At 44.7% G+C, this 21222-nt stretch overlaps 1 protein-coding gene and 1 long non-coding RNA gene across 10 annotated transcripts in view; one reads left to right on the forward strand and one right to left on the reverse strand.

The window, feature by feature from the left end:
• The window catches only part of LOC119566821, a 65367-nt gene extending 49381 nt beyond the window's left edge, over positions 1 to 15986 (forward strand). For 2 of the 5 annotated variants that reach the window (XR_005226225.2, XR_005226226.2), the window contains one exon: positions 645 to 3718. This is a non-coding gene — a long non-coding RNA (uncharacterized LOC119566821). Of the gene's footprint in view, positions 1 to 594; positions 3719 to 15804 lie in introns of those variants that run through there. The other 3 variants (XR_006292559.1, XR_006292560.1, XR_006292558.1) reach the window with 3 other exon arrangements.
• A 5-nt stretch (positions 15987 to 15991) lies between these two features.
• The window catches only part of ADD3 (adducin 3), a 202744-nt gene continuing 197513 nt past the window's right edge, over positions 15992 to 21222 (reverse strand). For 2 of the 5 annotated variants that reach the window (XR_006292556.1, XR_006292552.1), the window contains 4 exons: positions 20721 to 20820; positions 19231 to 20077; positions 18941 to 19144; positions 15992 to 16097 (listed from right to left, as the gene is read on the reverse strand). The gene's annotated coding sequence lies outside the window, so the exon portion shown is untranslated. Of the gene's footprint in view, positions 16098 to 18936; positions 19145 to 19230; positions 20078 to 20720; positions 20821 to 21222 lie in introns of all 5 variants that reach the window. The other 3 variants (XR_006292555.1, XR_006292554.1, XR_006292553.1) reach the window with 3 other exon arrangements.

The following is a 21222-nucleotide window of genomic DNA, read 5'->3' on the forward strand; positions in this document are numbered from 1 at the left end:
TCAGCCCTTGGGTGGTGGGTGGGAGGCTCCATTCCCTGGCCATATGGTGGCGGGCTCTGGCCCCAACGTCACCCCCCCCACATCCAGTGCCCCTGACCCCTGCTACTTCCATATCCACCTCCCCATCCACGGCTTGCCAGGGCTGAGTAAGTCTGCTGTGAAAAGTGATATATGTATATGTTTGTTAATATCGCTTTTCACAGCAGACTTATTAACTAGCACATCTTGAAAAAAAAGCAAAAGACAAGAACATACAAAGCACTTATTTGTGTTTCTATTCTGTTTAAGTCCAGTAAAGAATAGAGACAACTGTACATTATTTTTATTATTGAGTCTGCAATAAAAATCCTACATAAATAAACTACAACGATGGTGCTCAGATCCTCTTGGCTGCACTGTGTCAATAGATCTTGGTTTGAGATTGTTCTGGGCCAAAAGATACAGAGGATTTTTCTGAGGCAGGTTGTATGGAATGAAGACAGTTTGGACATGTCAGACTTTCTCATTCCCCAGCATTCTGCACTATAAAGTAGTGTTGAAAGTACGCAGCTCTGATAAATCTTGAGTTTGGTGTTGTATTTTGATGATTTGCAGACTGTATTTAAGCTCCTGAAGATGTCCTGGCTCTCTTGATTTGGTTCCAGATGTCCTGGCTGATGGTGCTCCCCAAGTACGTGAACGTTTCTACATAGGTGAGAACATAACCCACTATCCGTACTGGTGATGGTGAGGCAATATTAAAGGTGGTGGAGATGGATCAGTCATGAGCTGTGGATGGAAACTGATTCCATCAGCAGAGTAGCAACAGGACGGACACCTGAAGGCAAGAGAAAATGAGGATGCCCGAAAACAACATGGCGAAGAGCTACGGAAGCCGAGCTGAAAAATCTGACACACAGCTGGGGAACCACTGGAAGACTTGCCAGAAACAGACAGGAGTGGAGGAGCTTCGTCACTGCCCTAAACGCCAGGGGCTTAATAGGAACATCATGATGATGATGATGAAATAAATTACAATGATTTGGACATGGATATGTGCATATTTATTTGTTTTTCTTAAAGTTACTTAAGTATTTTAGGAAAAATTGTCAGAGCAGCCACCAGCAAGAGATGGTGGCCGCATTCTGAGGCCACCAAAAACATTGTTGTGAGAACCCCTGCTCTAGACATTTTCCAAGTGTAGAGAGGCACAGTGGCCTCCCTCCAATCTTGATGGGGAGGAACCATCCCACAGGCCCTAATGGGTGGAGCCAAGACAGTCCTGCCCACTGCAACAGAAGCAAAGGGGCAAGACAGGAAGTTTATGAGGTGGGCCCTCCAGCTCAGTTGGGCTGGAGCCAGGGAAGGAGGCAGACATCTCTGTGGAACTCCAGACCAGGGACCGAGCTGTGCAGCGCCATGCCCTTGAGGAGACCTAGTGCGGAATGGAGTTGCTGGGACTTCCGTCAACCGTTTACTCTGAGACGTCTGAGGCCCCAAAAACTATGGAGCCACGCCAAGGAAGTGGGGTAGGAAGTGGCCCAGGGAACCAGTCATTAGTCCGGTGATGTTGCTGGGAAACGAGTCAACATGTTTCAATGGCTTCCCCCCTTACTCAGTGGCGGGAGCACCCTGAGCACCCACCACTGTTAGGGCCCTGGACTGGGACCCGGTAGAATAGGGTGGGCCTGGGTCCCCCTACTGCCAACCCCATCCCTGGGTCTGGTCTGGTCACCCTAGGCTGGAAGACTTGTGCCTTTTTTGTGGCTTGTTGCTCTATCCCACCCAGAGGGTCCGAGCCCCAGAGTGTGTTTGCTGTCTGATCCAGCCTGAAGTCTGCAGCTAAAGATTGCTCGTTGCTTTGCCCCACCCAGAGGGTCAGAGCCCCTAGACTGTCAACTGCTGTCTGCCCAAGCCAGAGACTGGACAATAGACTGTGTGCTGCTCTGTCCGACCTGAGGGCCAGAGCCAATGCCTGCTAATTGACTGGTTGTTATCTGACATGGTGAGGCAGAGTGGCCTCCCTCTGAGCCTGACTGAGAGGGATGACCACTGAACCACTACACTGAGCAGAATTATAATGATTTTCAAAAGTAATTCCTCACCCATTAACCCCATGTGAATGTGACTACAGGACCAGGATTTACAGAATTATTCACAATCTCCAGGTAACAAAATGCACGCACAGATTCAAAGCCAAGTCCTAGTTCCAGGGGAGGCAATGCCATGAGTGACTTCCCCAAATCCACATAAAGTTAACGGCACAGGAAAGTTAGAACCTGAGTCCCAGCTCAGTGGTCAATTCACTAGACCATGCTATTATTATTATTTATTACTTGTACTGCAGTAGGCCTAGGAGCCTCAGCCACGGACCAGTACACTGTACAAACAACAAAAAGATGGTCCCTCTCCCACAGAGCTACCCTGAGAGCTCTTTACAATCTATGAAGATGAATCCTAGCTGTTTTAGGACACTGACATTCAGGATGGACTTCAGACAATGTTAGAAAAAGTGGCATTAATATGGTTACCTATGAAGATTATACAAGCCTGTTCTAAGACTAAGCTTTGAGTAGAGAGTGAATTGACCAAGAGGATTTACCATAACAGAAAGACGGCCCAAAACAGTACATAAGTGACTGAACTTTTCCATGTTGTACGCAGTGCTATTGTAGCCAGGTCAGTCCCTGGATATTAGAGACCAGGTGGGTGAGGTAATATCTTTTATTGGACCAACTTCTTCTGTTGGTGAGAGTCGCAAGCTTTGGCACTTACTCTGACCTGAAGAAGAGTTCTGTGTACGCTCAAAAGCTTGTCTTTCTCCAAGAGAAGTTGGTCCAATAAAAGATATTACCTCTCCCACTTTGTCTCTCTAGACATTTCCCAAACAGAAATAGAACAATTTTCAAAACTAATTCCCCACCCATTAACCCCAAAACAGCATCTCCTTGTCACTGGCAGAACAAAAGAAATTCTGATCCTCGATTGTGATTTATCTTACTGTTTCTTGCCCATTCCTAAACAGGTTCCATCTAAAAGTGATATATTTCTGTTGGGCTGTCAGCTCGATTCACCAGCTGTAAAGAAAATTTCATTTTAAAAAGGTGCTCATTCGAAAGGGCCATTTGTACTGTCGTCTCCTTTAAAGCCAACACATGTGATTTAGCACAAAGTGAGAACTCGTTAGCTTAGCCATGCATGCTCGGTGAGGTCGCAGAGCAGACAATGAGTGCAGATGGTAGGGGGCTGCAGATGTATTGGGATCCACAGCTGAAATGCACTGCACTGTGTCTGCAAGTGCTTGGGATACTCACACAAACTCAGCAGGGTCAAGGGAGAGCTCAGACAAGATTATTGTCATGCAGATTAAAGGTGCTGATCCCCTTTGTAAAACAGACTGGTTTCTCGGGCCAAATTTTATATCTTTTATTAGCCTGCTTTGCATGCTGTCTCTTGCTAACATCGAATTTCCCATTTAGCAAGAAGTTATGACTATATACACACAAACATGTGCACAACCCCTCTGCTCCATCCATATACGTGTGGGGGGGGGGCATGTGTGTGGGGCATATAATATATTGTATGTAATGTAATTATGGAATGGGAAATGGTTTTTAAATTATATATAATACAGTATTCATTTACACACGATTTATAATATAAATAATCAAATTAACATTTCCACTTTATCATTCTGAGACAATAACTAGGATTTTGGCAGAATTTAAGAGCCACTGTCTCTCCAGTTTAAGTTATATTGTGGGGAAAAAGACTGAAAGGAAAGGACAAAAACAGTCAGACTTCGTTACTAGCTGTGAATTGCATTTAAATCCAAAAAAGGTTGATGTAGGACAATTGACAAGTACATTTCCCTCCTTCCCACACCCTGTTTCTTTTCTCTGTTTTTTAAAAAAGAAACTGCATTGTGGTACTTGTTGAAATTTTCAATAAAGATTCAATGAACACAAACATATAGCTGCTCTTTCAATACTAAATGATGTGCATGGTGCTGTGTTGTCCTGATGGCACAGAAATAGTCTGCATGCATCCGATGAAGTGAGCTGTAGCTCATGAAAGCTTGTGCTCAAATAAACTGGTTAGTCTCTAAGGTGCCACAAGCACTCCTTTTCTTTCAGCATACAAAGTTCTTCATGGTTTCCATCCTCACACTGGACAGTCAGCCAGCCTAGGAATTAATGCACATTCAGTACAGCTTAAGTAAGCCCCAAGTAGCATCTGACTATCAGAAGCCACTTGAGTAAACATAAGTTAGCTTCTCAAATTACCCGAACGCAGGCAGAACAAAGTCTCCCAAGTTGCTCCTTTCAGGTAAAGTCAGGATGTAACCAGATTCATCAAATCCAGGAAGGATCAACTAGTCTAGATGAAGGAGAATGAAATTATTTTGAGAATATACCAGAAGAGAGAAGAGTAGAAGGATAGAAATGAATGGTTATTACTCTTACATATTCAGTAACTTTATAATTTCAGATAGTGATTCATAGTTCTGCTGAAGATTCAAAATCAGGCTGGAAATAAGACCTACATTTTTAGCAGCGAGAGTAATTAACTATTGGAACAATTTACCAAGGGTTGTGGATTCTTCATCACTGTCAATTTTTAAATCAAGACTGGATGTTTTTCAAAATATGTGCTCTAGGAATTATTTGTGGGGAGTTCTATGGCCTGCGTTATGCAGGAGGTCAGACTAGATGATCACAATGGTCCCGTCTGGCCTTGGAATCTATGAATCTATTTATCAATGAATTTCATCTGTAAGTATTTGCACAATATTGCCCTACGCTGCTTGAACAAAAAAAATGATTTGTGCCTCGACTCTAATTTTATTTTACGGCTGAAAAATAAAAAGCAGTCATGGGTAAGACTTTCAGTGTCAGTGGCTTACAATTAAATGTGTAAGACGTAATTGTCTATGTGAGAAATTGTTGTATACCCACATACCGAAGAGTAGTTAAGATTTAACTTACAAAATATTTTATTGTACAACAGAAAAGCAGCGTAATTTACTGGGGTTAGAGCTCGGAATTGGGATTTAAAGTTTCTGGGGTTTTTATTCCTAACTTCCCTGTCTTGCTGCTTGAATTTGGGCAAGTCACTTCATTTCTCCATCTCCCAGTTGCCCCCATCCATAAAATGGAGATAATACATGTACCAACTTTTACAAAAGTATTGAGATCCTCGGGCAAAAGGCTATAAATCGCACACATTGCCAACATGTACGTGTATATATATATATACACACATATATACACACACACACACCATGTTATGTGAAAGTGATTCTCACATGAGAAATTGCAGAGCCATGTGATAAGGGACATTTATTATTTTCCTGGGGTATCACTTGTACTCTGTGCATGATCCTGGCCCTGCATGGATTGCTTCTGACAATCCAAACAGCTACCACTAGTGAAAAAAAGTCAACCTGCCACAAATGCGTATCTTTATTTCCATCCAAATTACATTACCTGGTGGTACTGGGTGGGCAACAGTCCTTGAGGATTAAGTGCCATGCTAAAAACTCCATGATCTATTTGGGCAACAAACAGGTATCACGGACAAGGAAGTAGAAATCTGTCTGTGTTCCTAGCCCTGGCAGATCATGAGATACTGAACATTAAAATCCCAATAATGTGGTTGACAGAAAAGCTGGTTTAGATCCTTTCTAGAGTTTTCTAAAATGTATTAGCTGTAATTTCTCTCCGTCTCAGGTCCATATGTTTGGGTTCATGGTACTAAGGATGCCTGATTTTACAGGTGGAGGAAATACTCATGTAAGGCACCCAAACACCTTTAAATCTACCCTGCAGTGACACCAGGAGAAAAATAGGAAAAAACCCGACCCTGATCTATCTAATATGGGCTTGCAGACAATAAAATGCTTAATCATAATAACATGGCTATTGCATAGTCTCTCTACAGGGCAGAGTTGAGGTTGTCTTAGTGACTTAATTTTTTTCCCCTCATTGACATTTTAATTAATTTTGAATACATTATTAAATGGAAGCAGGGGAACAAAGGGGAGATACCTGCAGGGGTGGGGGTGGGTGCTCATATCCCCCAACTGATGCTCCCGCCTTGCTCCTGAGGGAGGTATTCACCTTGCTCAGTTGGAGTCCTGCTCCAGTGAACCTGATCTGGCCTTTTGGAATGGAACTCCCTTCTGAGCTTTGTCACAAGGAAAAGCTGAAATGGTAGCATGGGGCTGTGGAGCGTTTAAGAGCAGTGACAGTTAGAGGCCAGGTCATCTGCCAGTGAAAACTCTTGACGCACACACAGCACTGTCACCCTCTTGATACTTACTCACTTCAGCCAGTAGAACAAGCAACATGCAACTTGGCTGGAGAGGAAGGGCGGTGATTGGTTGAGTGACCTCCCCTGTCACAATGGCCCCCACATTAGAGTGACCTCAGCTGTTGTCCCAGCCCTGTCTAGAGAACTATACAAGAAACTTGGTATTTATTATTATTATTATTATAGGTTAGGGGTGGGATTTTAAAAAATACTTAAGGAAATTAGGAGGACAAGTCCTATTCATTGTCAATGGGGTTTATGGTCCTAAATCCCTTAGAACTTTTTGAAATCTCCCCTATAATAGGAACAGATTCAGCAGCCATGGCAGTGGCAGTTGGCATGGGAATTAAAAGCCCCCTGGCTCTCTTTTACACCCCACTGTGCTAAACATTAACACGCATACTGTCGTCAGTGCTTTAGGCCTTTCTCAGGGGGACAGCAGTGAGAAAATAAGGAGCACTATAAACGTAGGCCTGAAAAAAAAGTCCAGTAGCGCTCATGAGAAGAGCAAAGAGGAGATACCATCTGAGCCAAAGTATCAGACAGACCCGGCATCCAACCTGCAGGATTTTCTTTTGGGCCTGAAAGAGTTTTAAAAAGGAATTTTTCCTCATTGTTGCTAATGACCACCACGTACATGTGCCTTCACCTGCATCTGGCTGCCACAAAGTAGCATTCTCCTCCCACTCCTCTTCCCTTCATATGCACAGTCTTTGTTTGAACGTACAGGCTGCACTTTGCTGCAAGGTTAATGTAGACAGCTAGACAACAAGTGATGGGATGTTAGATGCGGTGGGATCTGAGTTACTGCAGAGAATTCTTTCCTTGGTATCTGGCTGGTGAATCTTGCCCACATGCTCAGGGTTCAGCTGATCGCCATATCTGGGGTTGGGAAAGAATTTTCCTCCAAGGCAGATTGGAAGAGGCCCTGGGGTTTTTTCTCCTTCCTCTGCAGCATGGGGCACGGGTCACTTGCTGGAGGATTCTCTGCACCTTGAAGTCTTTAAACCATGATTTGAGGACTTCAATAGCTCACACATAGGTGAGAGGTTTATTGCAGGAGTGGGTGGGTGAGATTCTCTGGCCTGCACTGTGCAAGAGGTCAGACTAGATGATCACAATGGTCCCTTCTTACCTTAATGTCTATGAGTAAGCCACAGAGCCACTCATACAGAACATGGCAGAGTGCCACCTGTTCCTTTAGCCATATCCCTCCCCCCGCATCCACACACAGGGCCAAAGGTTCTTTGGACATGTTTACTAACTGTCAATTAGCTGGTCTCAATACATTGGAAATAGAAAATCAGTCATCCACAGCAATCACCTTTTCCCAGTCCCCAATTGGGGCTCAATCACCAGAACTTTAGCTGTGAAACCTGATCCTCATGAGACCTTCAAACAGTAAATGCAACCCAAACTGTTTGTGTTTTGCTTATTCCCTTTCAATGACTTCCTATATTTTAGGAAAGGGCCCATTGTGAGCCTCTTATGCAGCAAAGGGCTTATGATCTCATATACTAGAAGGACTGGGTGAAAGGCAGTGATCTGCTGTTACAGTGATCTCATTTGTTTGGGAGGCTGAGGGAGCCTATCCTGAGCGTGAGGGATATTGCGAAGTGCATGGATGCAACAGCAGTGGGTTGGCGAGTGCTAGGAGCATCTGCTTTAGTTTGGCCCTTATTACATCAACCAATTCAGTGCATGCTGCATTTTCCACTTTTGAGAGACTCCAGAGGGGTCTGCAAAAATCGGGCATTTAAAGGGAGGTTGTATTCAGCAAGGTGACTATGTAGAAAAGGCACTTTCTTGGCTCGCCTTGGGTCAGGTGACAAACTAGTTTTTATTCCTCTTGCCCTGGCAGCTACAGGAGAGTGAAATAGGTTCAGTCCTCCCATGCAAAATCAACAGAACTGTGAACAGAGTCCCAGCTGCAGAGTATTTACTGCCAGCGATGTAAGGCAGAGCGCCCACAGATGGATTTGCCGCTCTCTGGTGGACTTTGCAGCTCTGACTCTTTGCCGTTCCCTTCAGTAGGAGTTCCGGATGCTCAACACATTTGCAAATCCAGCCACCTATTTAGATGCAGCTTTCAAACCTGGATGCCCAAAGCTCTAGGCATCAGAGCTGTGGAGCATCCACAGCTCCCACTGACTTCAGTGGGTTTTGTGGATGCTCAGATGTCTGATAATCAGGCCATACATTAGGCAATCCAGTTTGAACATTCTGGGCTTCAGGAACTGCACTGAGATCAGCAACGCCTTGCTCAAGAGGCCAACAAACAGCCATTGGATGAGATGGGAAAGGCTTTTTGTCACAACCAACTTGATCTACATCGGCTCAGTGTCCAAGAGGGGAAAGGCTCCTAGTTGCATTACCAATACCAGGAGCCATGCAGTCTCCCTAGAGAGATCATCAATATTTATTATTTCCTTGAGAAGCCTAACAAGTCACTGATAATGTACGTGTAGCCCAAGCTGTCTCTTCAGGTGGCTTGTTGCAGGAAACACAACTTGTACTGCTCACAAGCTATTGTTTATGTTACAGTAGCACTTAGAGCAGGGGTGGGCAATCTACGGCCTGCAGGCCACATCTGGCCCGCTAGTCAATTTAACACGGCCTTCAAGCTCCCGCTGGGGAGGGGGATCTGGGGCTTGCCCCGCTCCCGCATTCCAGCTAGGGAGTGGGATTGGGGGTTGCTCCGCATGTGTGTGCCACGGCTCTGTGTGGCTCCCTCAAGCAGCGGCGTGTTCCCCCTCCAACACCTAGATTTAGGGGCAGCCAGGGGGCTCTGTGCACTGCCCCCACTCCAAGCGCCACCCCAGTAGTTCCCGGCCAATGGGAGCTGCAGGGGCCAGCGCCTGCGGACAGGGCAGCGCACAGCGTCACCTGGCCGCGCCTCCACGTAGGAGCTGGTGGGGGGACATGTGGCTGCTTCTGGGAGCTGCTTGAGGTAAGCGCCGCCCAGAGCCTGCACTCCTGAGCCTCCCCCCAAACCCCTGCCCCAGCCCTGATTCCCCTCCCACCCTCCGAACCCTTCGATCCCAGCCCAGAGCACCCTCCTACACTCCAAACCCTCATCCCTAGCCCCACCCCAGAGCCCGCACCCCCCAGCCAGAGCCCACACACCCCAACCCCCTGCCCCAGCCCAGAACCCCCTCCCGCAACCATAACTCCTCATTTCCAGCCCCACCCAAGCCCGCACCCCCAGCCAGAGCCCTCACCTCCCCCCCGCAACCACACGCCTCAGTCCCATCCTGGAGCAACCTCCTACACCCCAAATCCCTCATCTCCAGCCCTCTCCCCCCCCCGCAACCCAACCCCCTGCCCCAGCCCAGAGCCCCCTCCAGCACACTGAACTCCTCATTTCTGGCCCCATCCCAGAGGCTACACCCCCAGCCAGAGCCCTCACCCCCTCCTGCACCCCAACCCCAATTTCGTGAGCATTCATGGCCCACCATACAATTTCCAGACCCAGATGTGACCCTCAGGCCAAAAAGTTTGCCCACTCCTGACCTAGAGGCCTCCATGAAGATCAGGATAGGTGCTTTATAGACATGTAGTAAGAGGCAGCCCCTGCGCTGAATAGCGAACATTCTACATCGACAAGGCAGAGAAAGGGTGAGGGAAAGGAAGCATTATTCACCAATGGCTGGGTCACTGGGCTGGGCCCAGGAGACTTGGTTCTGTTCCTGACTTGGCTACTGAGTAGCTGCGTGACCTGGAGCAAGTTACTTCATTTCCCATCCCACCCACTAGCCTGTCTATTTAGATTGTAAACTCTTTGTGGCAGAGATGGTGTCTTACAGTGCATTCGTACAGCTCCTAGAAAAATAGGGGAATCTTGGTAGGGCCTCCAGATGTAAGTGTAACACAAATATTAATTATTATCCCCATTTTACAGATCAGGCACAGAGATTAAGTTACACTGGTAGACTATGGCAGACCTGGGAATTTCAAATCAGTTGACCCATCTCCCTTGCATCCCTTTGCTACCTAGATCCCTTTGACAAAACATGCACTTAAAAACTAGGAAGACAATGAAACAATGAAGAGGGTGGTGGTGAATCTCTCCTCACACCCAATCAGTGCCAGCTGTGCGCCAATGCACACCAATAGTTCAAGACCGGAATATCACATGCCTCACACGCACACAGTTTAGGCCAACAAATCCACTTATTAAGGCCCTTAAGACTTTCAAACAAAAACTCCTGCTGGAGTTTAGCAAAACACTAGCTCAGCAGAGTCCAAGGGCATTTTCATGCCACAATGTTGGTACAGCGGGAGTTTGAGATGTAGGTCAGACTCTGAGGCTTCAAACATGAGTCCAAAGTGAAAGAACTAATCAAGAAACAGCCAATGAACCTGGAGCTAAATGCTGCTCTCAGTTCCACTGGTGTATAGACAGAGCAACTCCACTGGCTTTAATGGGGTTACTCTAGATTTACAGCACACTGGTGTAAATGAGGGTCAGAATCCAGCCTTAACTGTTCAGCCATTGACTGCACCCAGCATTAGAATCACAAAAACCTGCTCAGAAACTCTGGCAGCATTTTAATGATGAAAAAAATGTAGAGTCTGTTTGAAGAGACACTCGCATGTTAACTGTGAAAACTGTCGGGCCTAGAAGCAACTGGAGTGAAAAGCTTTTGTTTGCATGCCAGCAGCTAATTCAGCCCCTAATTTCTTTCTCTCTCTCTTTTTTTTTTGTATTGTTACACATAGTTCTCACACAATTAAAAAAGAAAAATGTATTTTTCTCTTAACCTTTTCAGTCTGAGGAGAAGCAAAAATAAATAAATAAAAAGCAGTCCCGAGGCAGCAGCTTTTGCAAAACCAGCGTCCTGAAGTGCCTTGGCAGACGCTGCGTGTGCATGGTTTGCACAGAGAAGGAATATCTGACACACAATGTCACTGAATTACAGTGATGTCATCAGAGCCGACAACACATTTTCCTAGAGTGTAGGCAGGCCTGTGCAGTCTGCCTGCCCTGGTGTAATGAGATGGGAGGGTGGGGGTGAGATATAGGGGGGGTGTATCCAGACAGCTTCACCTGTATGGGATCTGAAAGTGCTTATCCTCCTCTTGTGACAATCCTGGAAAAAAAGAAAAGAAAAGAAAAGAAGATTCAACATTAGCTCAAATGGTTGAGGTTGTGATATTCCAGGGTGCATCCAGCCTAGTGAGGGGCTGTCACCACTTGCCCTGCAGCCTGGGGTGCCTCCCAATGCTTTGCTGTGGTAGCTCCCAACCCTGCCTCCTCACAAGTAACCAAACAGCGTGCAGGTTCCACCCTGAGTGTCTGTGTACAGCCACAGCCCTGGTCCAACAGCTCTGACCCCAGCAGCCTGTCAGCAAACACCAGCCACACTCTGGCTTCTGGCAGCCTTGATTACTACTTGCAGGGTGACCCCAACACATTTCCAGACCCAGATTTCCCCCGAGAAACGTGTGTTCTGCACTGTTCATCTTTCTCCTGGACAGTCCAGATTTATTAGGTCCATTGACCCTCTTAGGAGATCAACATACAACAGTCTGCTACCCTAAATGGAGTTACCCAACCAATCCACAACACTCAGTTTTAATTAAAGAATAAAACAAGTTTATTAAGCTCAAAAGAGAGATTTTAAATGAATACCAGTAATGAGGCATTCAAGTCAGAAATAGTTACAAGAGAAATCATAGAATCCTAGGATCAGAAGGGACCTCAAGAGGTCTTCTAGTCCAGTGGTTTTCAAACCGTGGGTCGTGGGAATGGAAGGGACTGGGTTGCGGTGACTCTGGTCAGCACTGCCGACCAGGCCATTAGAAGTCCTGTCGGCAGGGCTGCCCAGCTAAGGCAGGTTAGTCCCTACCAGTTCCGACACTGCACTGCGCCCTGGAAGCAGCCAGCAGCAGGTCCGGATCCTAGGTGGGGGGGCCACAGGGCTCCATGTGCTGCCCCTGCCCCAAGCACCGGCTCCGCACGGGGGGAGGGGGGGGCGGGTGCAGTACTTGCAGGCAAGAGCCACTTCTGGGGCAAAGCACGGTCCTAGGACAGGCAGGAAGCCTGCCTCTGCATCCCCGCTGCGCGGCTGACCAGGAGCCGCCCGAGGTAAGCCTGTGCCCCAAATCCCTACCCCAGCCCTGATCCCCCCCCCCCAAATCCAGAGCCCGTTCCTGCACCCCAAACCCCTCATCTCTGGTCCCACCCCAGAGCCTGCACCCCCAGTCCAGAGCCCTGACCCCCTCCAGAACCCCAACCCTCTGCCTGAGCCCTTACCACACCCTAAACCCCTCATCCCCAGCTCCGTTGGGTCACAGGCATCAACAATTTTCTTCAACTGGGTCACCAGAAAAAAAGTTTGAAAACCACTGATCTAGACCAGTCCCCTGCACTCACAGCAGGACTAAGTACTATCTAGACCACCCTTGACCGCGTTTGTCTAACCTTCTCTTAAACGTCCCCAATGATGGAGATTCCACAGCCTCCCTAGGCAATTTATTCCAGTGTCAACTACCCCGACAGGAAGTTTTTCCTAATGTCCAACCTAAACCACCCTTGCTGCAATTTAAGCCCATTGCTTCTTGTCCTATCCTCAGATGTTTAGGAGAACAATTTTTCTCCCTCCTCCTTGTAACCTCAGTCCCCCCTCAGTCTTCTTTTCTCCAGACTAAACAAACTAGTTTTTTTCAATCTTCCCTCATAGGTCATGTTTTCTAGAACTTTAATCATTTTTGTTGCTCTTCTCTGGACTTTCTCCAATGTATCCACATCTTTCCTGAACTGTGACTCCCAGAACTGGACACAATACTCTAGTTGAGGCCTAATCAGTGTGGGGTAGAGCGGAAGAATTACTTCTTGTGTCTTGCTTACAACTCTCCTGCTAATACAGCCCAGAAGGATGTTCACTTTTTTTGCAACATTGTGACACTGCTGACTCATATTTAGCTTGTGATCCACTATAACCCTCAAATCCCTTTCTGCAGTACTCCTTCCTAGGCAGTCATTTCTTTGTCTTTGTGCAACTGATTGTTCTTTCCCAAGTGGAGTACTTCAGATTTGTCCTTACTGAATTTCATCCTATTTACTTCAGACCATTTCTCCAGTTTGTCCAGATTGATTTCAATTTTACTCTTATCCTCCAAAGCACTTGCAGCCCCTCTGAGCTTGGTATCGTCCACAAACTTTATAAGTGTACTCTCTGTGCCATTATCTATAAATAAAGATAAAACGTTTCCTAAACTTAACCTAGACTTGGTTCAAGGTGAAATCCCTTACCACATGTTTTCAGTATGCTGCTGACCAAACTCTGAGGCCAGGATCTGCTTCCAAAGTCCAGCTGCTGTTTCTTTTTTCTTCTTAGGTGAAAAGAAAGAGAGAGAGAAGGGTAGGGGAAGATAACTTGGCATGTTTTTGCCCCTCACTTTTATAGTTCAGTCACCCTTTGAAATGCATTTTCCTGAGAGTGACCCCTAGATAAAGTTCCTTCCAGCTGAGCAAGGACACAAGGAGTCTGGTGGGGAAGAGGTTTATGCTGTCGTTTGCTAAGATGCAGACCTGTTTGTTCCTGTCCCGCTTCCTTGCCAAATCATGGCCACGTGAAAGGTGAAGGCCCATCAGCTTTGGCAACACCTGGCTGGGGCACCAACTTTTTGTTTTGAGCAACCGATTTACTCATTCCCCAAACTTGTCCGGTAAACACACCTCAGTCATGATTTCAGCTTATATTCATCACTTTACCTATCATGTTGCTACATACATTTCACCATGATATTATTGACCAGCAAGTTATGAGTTTTCCAATTATACCTGACAAGGCATATTTTGTACAAAGATTAATACAACAGTGTGTAGGGTGTGAATACAGGGGTGCACTCTGCCACAGAGGCACAAAGGCGTGTTTACTCCATCAAGCTGAAACTCACGAGTTCTCTTCCTCAAGCAGCAAGTGTGCAGATTAGCCAATGACTATGGTGTCTGCATGCAACCATGAATTAGATGCATGAATGGGCACTGGCTCTTCTCCAGCTGATGCTTCCGCTACTACTGACAGCAGGTATTGTGTCCAGCTGAGCAGATTCAGTACTGGGCAACTGATGGCTCACTAGATGAAATGACTGAGCTGTGGCAGGGTGAAGGGAGGAAATCTATGGGCCCAAAATCTCATATAAGCTACCTCCCCCAGGACATGATTTCACCTTTCTACTGAGATGAACCACTGGCTAAAATGGGGACTGTGTAATGCCCTTGTCCTTGGGGCTGGAGCATTAAGGTAAAGCTTTGAGGAACAGCCACTTCAGAAAGTATGAGCTCTCTCACCAAAAGTTTAAGAAGTTTCATTTTTTCCCCCCATTTGAGAAGCTGCCAAGTCAACACCACTAGAGCTTTGAGGCTTTAATTTATCCACAATACATCTATGGAGTGGGCAGCTTCCCCATTGCTAATGTATGCCACATTCCTGACCTGGAAAACCTTGGTCATTCATTCCTTGGCATTTCTGCTGAAACTGGCAACCAAGTATCCATCAAAGACAAAGGAGCTGGTTTTTTGATATGGGTAGATTATCCACTAGGAACTGAAGCCATCAGCTCATTGAACGTAGTTCACGGTCACAGATTTCAATCACTAATAACCTGAGCTGGATTCAAAACTGGAAACGGGGAAACGAAAGACTCCATACTGTGTTATCAATCCTTTGGTCCATCTCATCTCCTAACAAACAGGAACCAAGTGGTTTGGAAGGGAAGAGCAGAGAGCCTCAGTGGTGTGGGTGTTAACATGGGTTTAAATACATTTTTGTTTTTGGTAGAGTAAATATTTAGTCAGCTTTGTTAAAAGCAACCCATCCACTTTGTTGTTATTTTTGCCCATTGGCATGTGGAAGTCTCTCTCCCTGAGTATTGTTTGACAAGGACAAGGATTCAGAAAGCTTTGCTCAGAGACGTTTATTGGTCTCTGATATGGTCAGTCGTCTCTGACCTTTGCTTTCACTTCATGAGCAAATAACGTTTGGAGAAATTTTGGTTTTGACAACAGATCAGGCGGTATCTGGCAGGTAGGGGAAGAAAAATCTATATTTGGAGCAGTGAGGAAGAATGGATGCATTTTTCCATGGTGTTATCTTGTTGGGACAGACCACTTGCGATTACGACTGACAGTTGAGCACCAGGGTAAACAGCACCTTATCTCTATGGTGCCTGCCTCTGCTGATTTCAGCAACTGTACACTCACTCCTGAGTCATATAGCTCTGCAAGCTGTTACAGTGACCTCATTTACTTACATGTTGTACTATCAAAGCCTATATTAAACAAAACCTAGGATTGTGCCAAGGAAATGTACAGTAGCCTGAAAGGAAAAACTATAAGCAAAATCTTGTGTGCACCAATAGATTTGGGCATTATGTGATTAGATTTAAAAAAGCATTTTCGTACTACGGAAAGCAATGTAGTTCATGTATAAGCATAAAATCCAAAAGAGAAAAAAAAAGTCTCTCTCTCTCTCTCTCATGGTTTTGATTTTCCTTCTCCAGTTTTGATACAGGTCTGAAGCCTACTGGGGACAAGAATAACAAGAAAATTCAGAGCAAGACTGGCCAAGAAGAAAGTTCTGCTAAACATCTGTTCGGACACTTCCAGCCATTGTTCTCCTCTAACCTGATTTTATTTATAATTGAATCCCAAATAAAAACAGTCTCTGACTGATCCACTTTGACTTACTTTGAAAAGTTGTTGGCAGATTGTCAAAATGTACAATTTCCCTTGAGGGTATCTGGAGCAGCCATTGCCTTGTCCATCATCTTCCTCCCAAAAGGACTTTCACCAGCTAGTGACACAAACATGGGAATCATATTTATTATTTGCTTGAGACAATGCCCGCAACATGCTTGGTACTTTCCAGGCACCATGCACCTTCCAACACACACCCAATAGGGCTAATGTCATGCTAAAAATCTTAGTAATAGCATGTGAAGACATTTTGTGCCTATGCTCACACCTCGTGGTCATTTTGCCGGGCTGGTTTAACATCACATCTGAAGGATGGAGTCTGTGACAGCATTGGCAGTGCACTGCAGTGCACATATTAGGGTTTGGAGCTCATGATTTTCCATGGAAGCTGAACCAGTGAGCCAAGACACTCTGACCCACTGGATTGCAATCCAACAGGATCATCAGAATCATAAAAAACTCACAAGTCATTGCAAAACAAAAGCATTTCACGTACTGGTTTGGTTTTGGTGATATTGACATGTTTTGTTTTGTTTTTTTGATGGAGGAAAGTTTTTGGAAAGCAGGAAGTTGAATATGAGACTTGTATAATCCTCTGTTCCAGAGGGTACAGTTTTAATAATATTCATACCTATATTTTTGCACCTGTTACTGGTTGGAAAAGTTAGGAAATAGTCTCAAAAACTTTGAATAAAATGGATGGAGCTCACTTCCTAGAGTCCACATTCCATTTCAGGGTTTTTAACTGAACTGATAATGAAATCAGTTCTGTAGCCAGATGTCTGCTTTCATCTCTCTGCCATGCAGCTGGAATCATGCCCACAAAATCTCCACCAAAATTCTTTCTTTGAAGGCTGTTTGCTAATGGCTTTCAAATAATGTAGAACAAATGTATCAGAAGTGAAAGTCGACAGATGCCACCTAATGGCCATTTGCATGTTCAGCTACAGAACACTGTGCTATAGTTTGGTCTCTTGATAGAAGTTCCAAAGATGCACAGGCCTGAATTTTGTTTAAAAAAGGACAATCTTTCCATATGAAGAGACTTAGATTACGAGTGTTTAGTTTAGAGAGGAGACTAATAAGGAAGGACATGATAGAAATATATGAAATAATTATAGTTACAAAAAAGTAAATTGGACATTCTCATTAATCTTTTTTCATAATATAAGAACAAAGGGACAGTCAAACTATAGGCAACACATTTAAAACTGAAAACATTTTACACAACATAATTGACCTGTGGAATTCACTGTCAAGATATTATTGAGGTCAAGAGTATAGAAGGATTTTTTAAAAGGATTAGACATCCTATGGATAAGAACAACCAGCATAGTTAAGTTAGACAGGATAATTACAGACACTGCCTATTAAGGTTGCCTATACATCATGATAGTCTTTAATTACATGATTACATACTATTTTTTCCACAGGATCCATGCCTCATTCAGTGCAAAGGATGGATAGTGCTGATTTAATGAGCAACTATTCATTATTTTTTTATCCTTTTTGTTCAGTGGGTTGCCCCAGACCTTGTTTACAACACACTTTTCAAACCCTGCTCTGAAAACAGAATTATATTAAGTTTCCTTAGGGGCTTTTCTGTCATGCTCACTGTTTCCAGTGTATGAGTGCTTCATAAATATGAACTTATCTTTCCAACATCTCTGGGAGATGAGGGGACCTTGTTACCCCTTTTTACAGAAGGGAAGAGACACAGCGAGAGTAAGGTCAAAAGTTTCCACTAATTTTGGGTGCCCAATTTGAAACACTATGGGCCGGATTTTTCAGAGTACTTAGCATTACATAGCACTTAGTCTATTCAAAGCACAGCTCCCATTGACTTCATTTGCAGCAGAAGTGTAGAGCGCACACAGCAACCGTGACCCCTGCATATTGAGTCGGGAATCCAGTGACTTGCCCAGCATCAAGTGTCCAGTGTCTGAATGCTGGCAAAGGCAGGGACAGCACACAATTTCCCAAGGCAGCATTCAACTACCTTAACTATGAGATCATCTTCTCTCTTCCTGCAGTCCCCTGCCTCAATCACTACACACCTTCCAGCTTCTGCAGCAAACAAGGCAGGGGTCAGAAAACAGCCTTTTTCACCACATAACCCTAATTCATCCCAGAACAGGTCCCTCCTGTGTACTGAATGAAGCAGGTGTCCTGTGAAAAAAATTAATGTGATCATGTAATTAAAGACTGTCATAATGTGCATGAACAAGGGTGTGTGTGTGGGTGTGAGGGAGAGAGAATGAAGCTTGCTTGCAAAGGCATTCCTAACTTTTGAGTGCTTGATTTTACAATCTTATTAGTGTTCTTATAACTGTTTGTGTGTGTTTGTGTAATAATCTACGTAAGTTCTTATACCAACTCTTATGATAGTGTCTGAGCGCTTTCCAGTAGTACATTAAGTGGTATGACTAACATCACTCATACCTGGTTTGTAGTGCTCAGGAAATTGAGGGGCCTAGAAGAGTTTTCTAGGGACCCTGGCACAGGGCAGACTTCTCTGCACAACCCTGAGGCAGAGACTGTCAATTCTGCCAAAGTCTGTGGTAGATATGAAATATGGAGACAAAGATGAGACCTTTCACTTACAATTTAAGCCAGGATTTAAAGTCTCCAGTGGTGAAAGACTCTAATCTACTGCAACAGCAGCAGCAGCTGCACACTCATCTAAAATAACTTCTCTGTCTGGGCTTGATTTCACTGCCACTGAAATCAGTGGGAAAATTTTGGTATTGCAAATCATTGGATATGTAGTACTCTATTTAAATTCTTAATTGCACATATGTTAATATATTTTGATCATCATCATCATGAGACAGAACACATTAAACTCTTGCACATCTGACAAGTTGAGTAAGACCCATGACATTTTAAATGGAAATGATTTAAGGAATTATGGAATGAAGCTTAAACTGAATTACATACCTTATCAAGGTGAAAGGGCAAACAAAGCCACTTCAGAGATCAATTACTACAGGCTTTATTCATTCAAGTTTCCTGGTTCAAAGGGCACAGGCCACAGATCCCTCATGACTGGTCCTCTGACTTTGATTTCTGGCTCCATACAATTCGTGGAAGATCATTCAACGATATCCAGCCTTTTCCCATCTGTACAGGCCAAAATCCCATCTGATGAACACACATGAAACATGATTACATGTTTACAAAAGTTTACAATTTTATAGCTGCGGTGATGCCTACTGAGTGATACTTACACAATCAATCCGCTGAAGTCGTCATGAGGAAGGGGGTTTTTCCAGGTTGATTGGCATTGGTTCTCTGATCATTCCAAATTTTTTTTTTATAGCTCCTCAAATTGAGCACCCACATTTTAAGAAAAAATACAAATGTAAGGTCAAAGACACAGATTAGTTTAAGACAAAGTATAAACCAAACATCTGGGGTAAGAAATGGATGGAAATGAAAGAGTTTGATTGCACAGGCCTGGGAATCTGCAGCAGTGCAAAAAGGCATCTAAGTGCACTTACATTCTGCGGGAGCAACAGGTGGTGGAAAGCCAGCCTTAAAGAGAGCAGGTAAGGGGAAGATTCTACTAATGCAATCCTGCCATGGTCTCAAAAAGAATTTAACAGAACGTAAAACAGTTCAATATAGTTTGAGCACTTTACATGTAAGAAGGTTACAAAATAGATTCTCAGTATTGATAATATTCTTTTAATAGCACTTGATATGTTAAAAACATGTTCCATTGCATATATTAGGCCCTATGGTGATGCTGCACTGTCTGTGTGATCCTCTGTAGGGTTCCTGCATATGGTGATTTGAACAGCTGGGAAGGTTACTTTTTTCTCTTATTGCCTTGGTTCCATCACAATTGCTGTCTGCTGGACCAACGAACAACTTTCCTAGCAGTCTGTCCAACCTGGGTTTTCCAGCATTCCTAGCTTCCTAACACTGTTGTGGACTGCACAGCCTCTGTGCCTGACTTACACTTGCCTTATTTTACATGTTCAGGGTCACAGAATCATACCCTTTTGTAACTCCGTGGAAGAATTTGGCTCTAGATAACCAGATAGATAGGACCCATGGTCCATGGACACCCTGAAACAAAGGGAGATCCCTAGTAACCAACAAAAGCATTTAGCGAATAAGCTATTTGGGGGCAGATTTCATGCCTTCTTTTGTGTTTATACATCACTGAGCACAAAAGATAAATAGTAAGACAACAGGTATGGATACCCAATCTAAGATCTCTGACTCTGCAGCAATTTATCTGCTAGACTGAGGTTGATGTCGTTCATGCAAAGATCACTGGAACGATGAAGAGCTTGGATTTGGCTTTCATGGAAAGAAAGTGTCAAAGGCAGATTTGTGGAAGACAGAGTGTGCTACAGGAAGTTTCAACACCATTTATCAGCTCTCTACAGTGACTGAGGCCATAAAAAACGCAACACATGAACTCTGGCAATTTGGCAGAGATTTTGAGGTATGCCGTAGGTTGCTAGAACATGACACAGATCACTTCGTATGAAGAACTTTAGGCAATGGCCTTCTTTGTTACTTTTCATAAAACAAGGGAAGCTAAATTTATCTAAGATATTTCTATATAACCCAAAAAACCAGTAATATTTTACACTTATAGATCACTTTCCATTCAAGGACTTCACACTACACTTGTGAAGTCAGTATTATTAAACTCGTTTTGTAGAGAAGGAAATAAGGACACAGGGATGGAGTGACTTGCCCGAGAAAGAAAGGAAGTTTGTGGCACAGCTGGAAAGACAGAACTCTGGAGACCAGTCCTGTGTCTTGGTGGCAAGACTGTCCTTTTTCCCCAATGTGGCCTACAAATTAATGACAGAAACATTAACCAAATCTCTAAAGTCCAGGTTATTTCCTTGCAGGTTTTAGGGGTTTAGGCTTTAGGTTTAGGCTGGGAGAAGAGTTGAAGTAATAATTAAGGCAGTTTTTCCCTTATGTTGGTAGTTTTCAAACTTTTTTCTGGCAACCCAGTTGAAGAAAATTGTTGATGCCCAACGGAGCTGGGGATGAGGGGTTTAGGGTGTGGGAGGGGCGGCTGGGGCAGCGGGTTGGAGTGCGGGGGTGAGGGCTGCAGGTTGGGGCTTGGAATGAAGGGTTCCAGGTGTGGGAGGGGGCTCTGGGCTGGGCAGGGGGTTGGGATGCGGGAGGGGGTCAGAGCTTTGGGCTGGGGATGCAGGCTCTAGGGTGGGGACAGGGATGAAGGG

The sequence above is a fragment of the Chelonia mydas genome, chromosome 7 (assembly GCF_015237465.2).
Source record: "Chelonia mydas isolate rCheMyd1 chromosome 7, rCheMyd1.pri.v2, whole genome shotgun sequence".
NCBI lineage: Eukaryota > Metazoa > Chordata > Testudines > Cheloniidae > Chelonia > Chelonia mydas.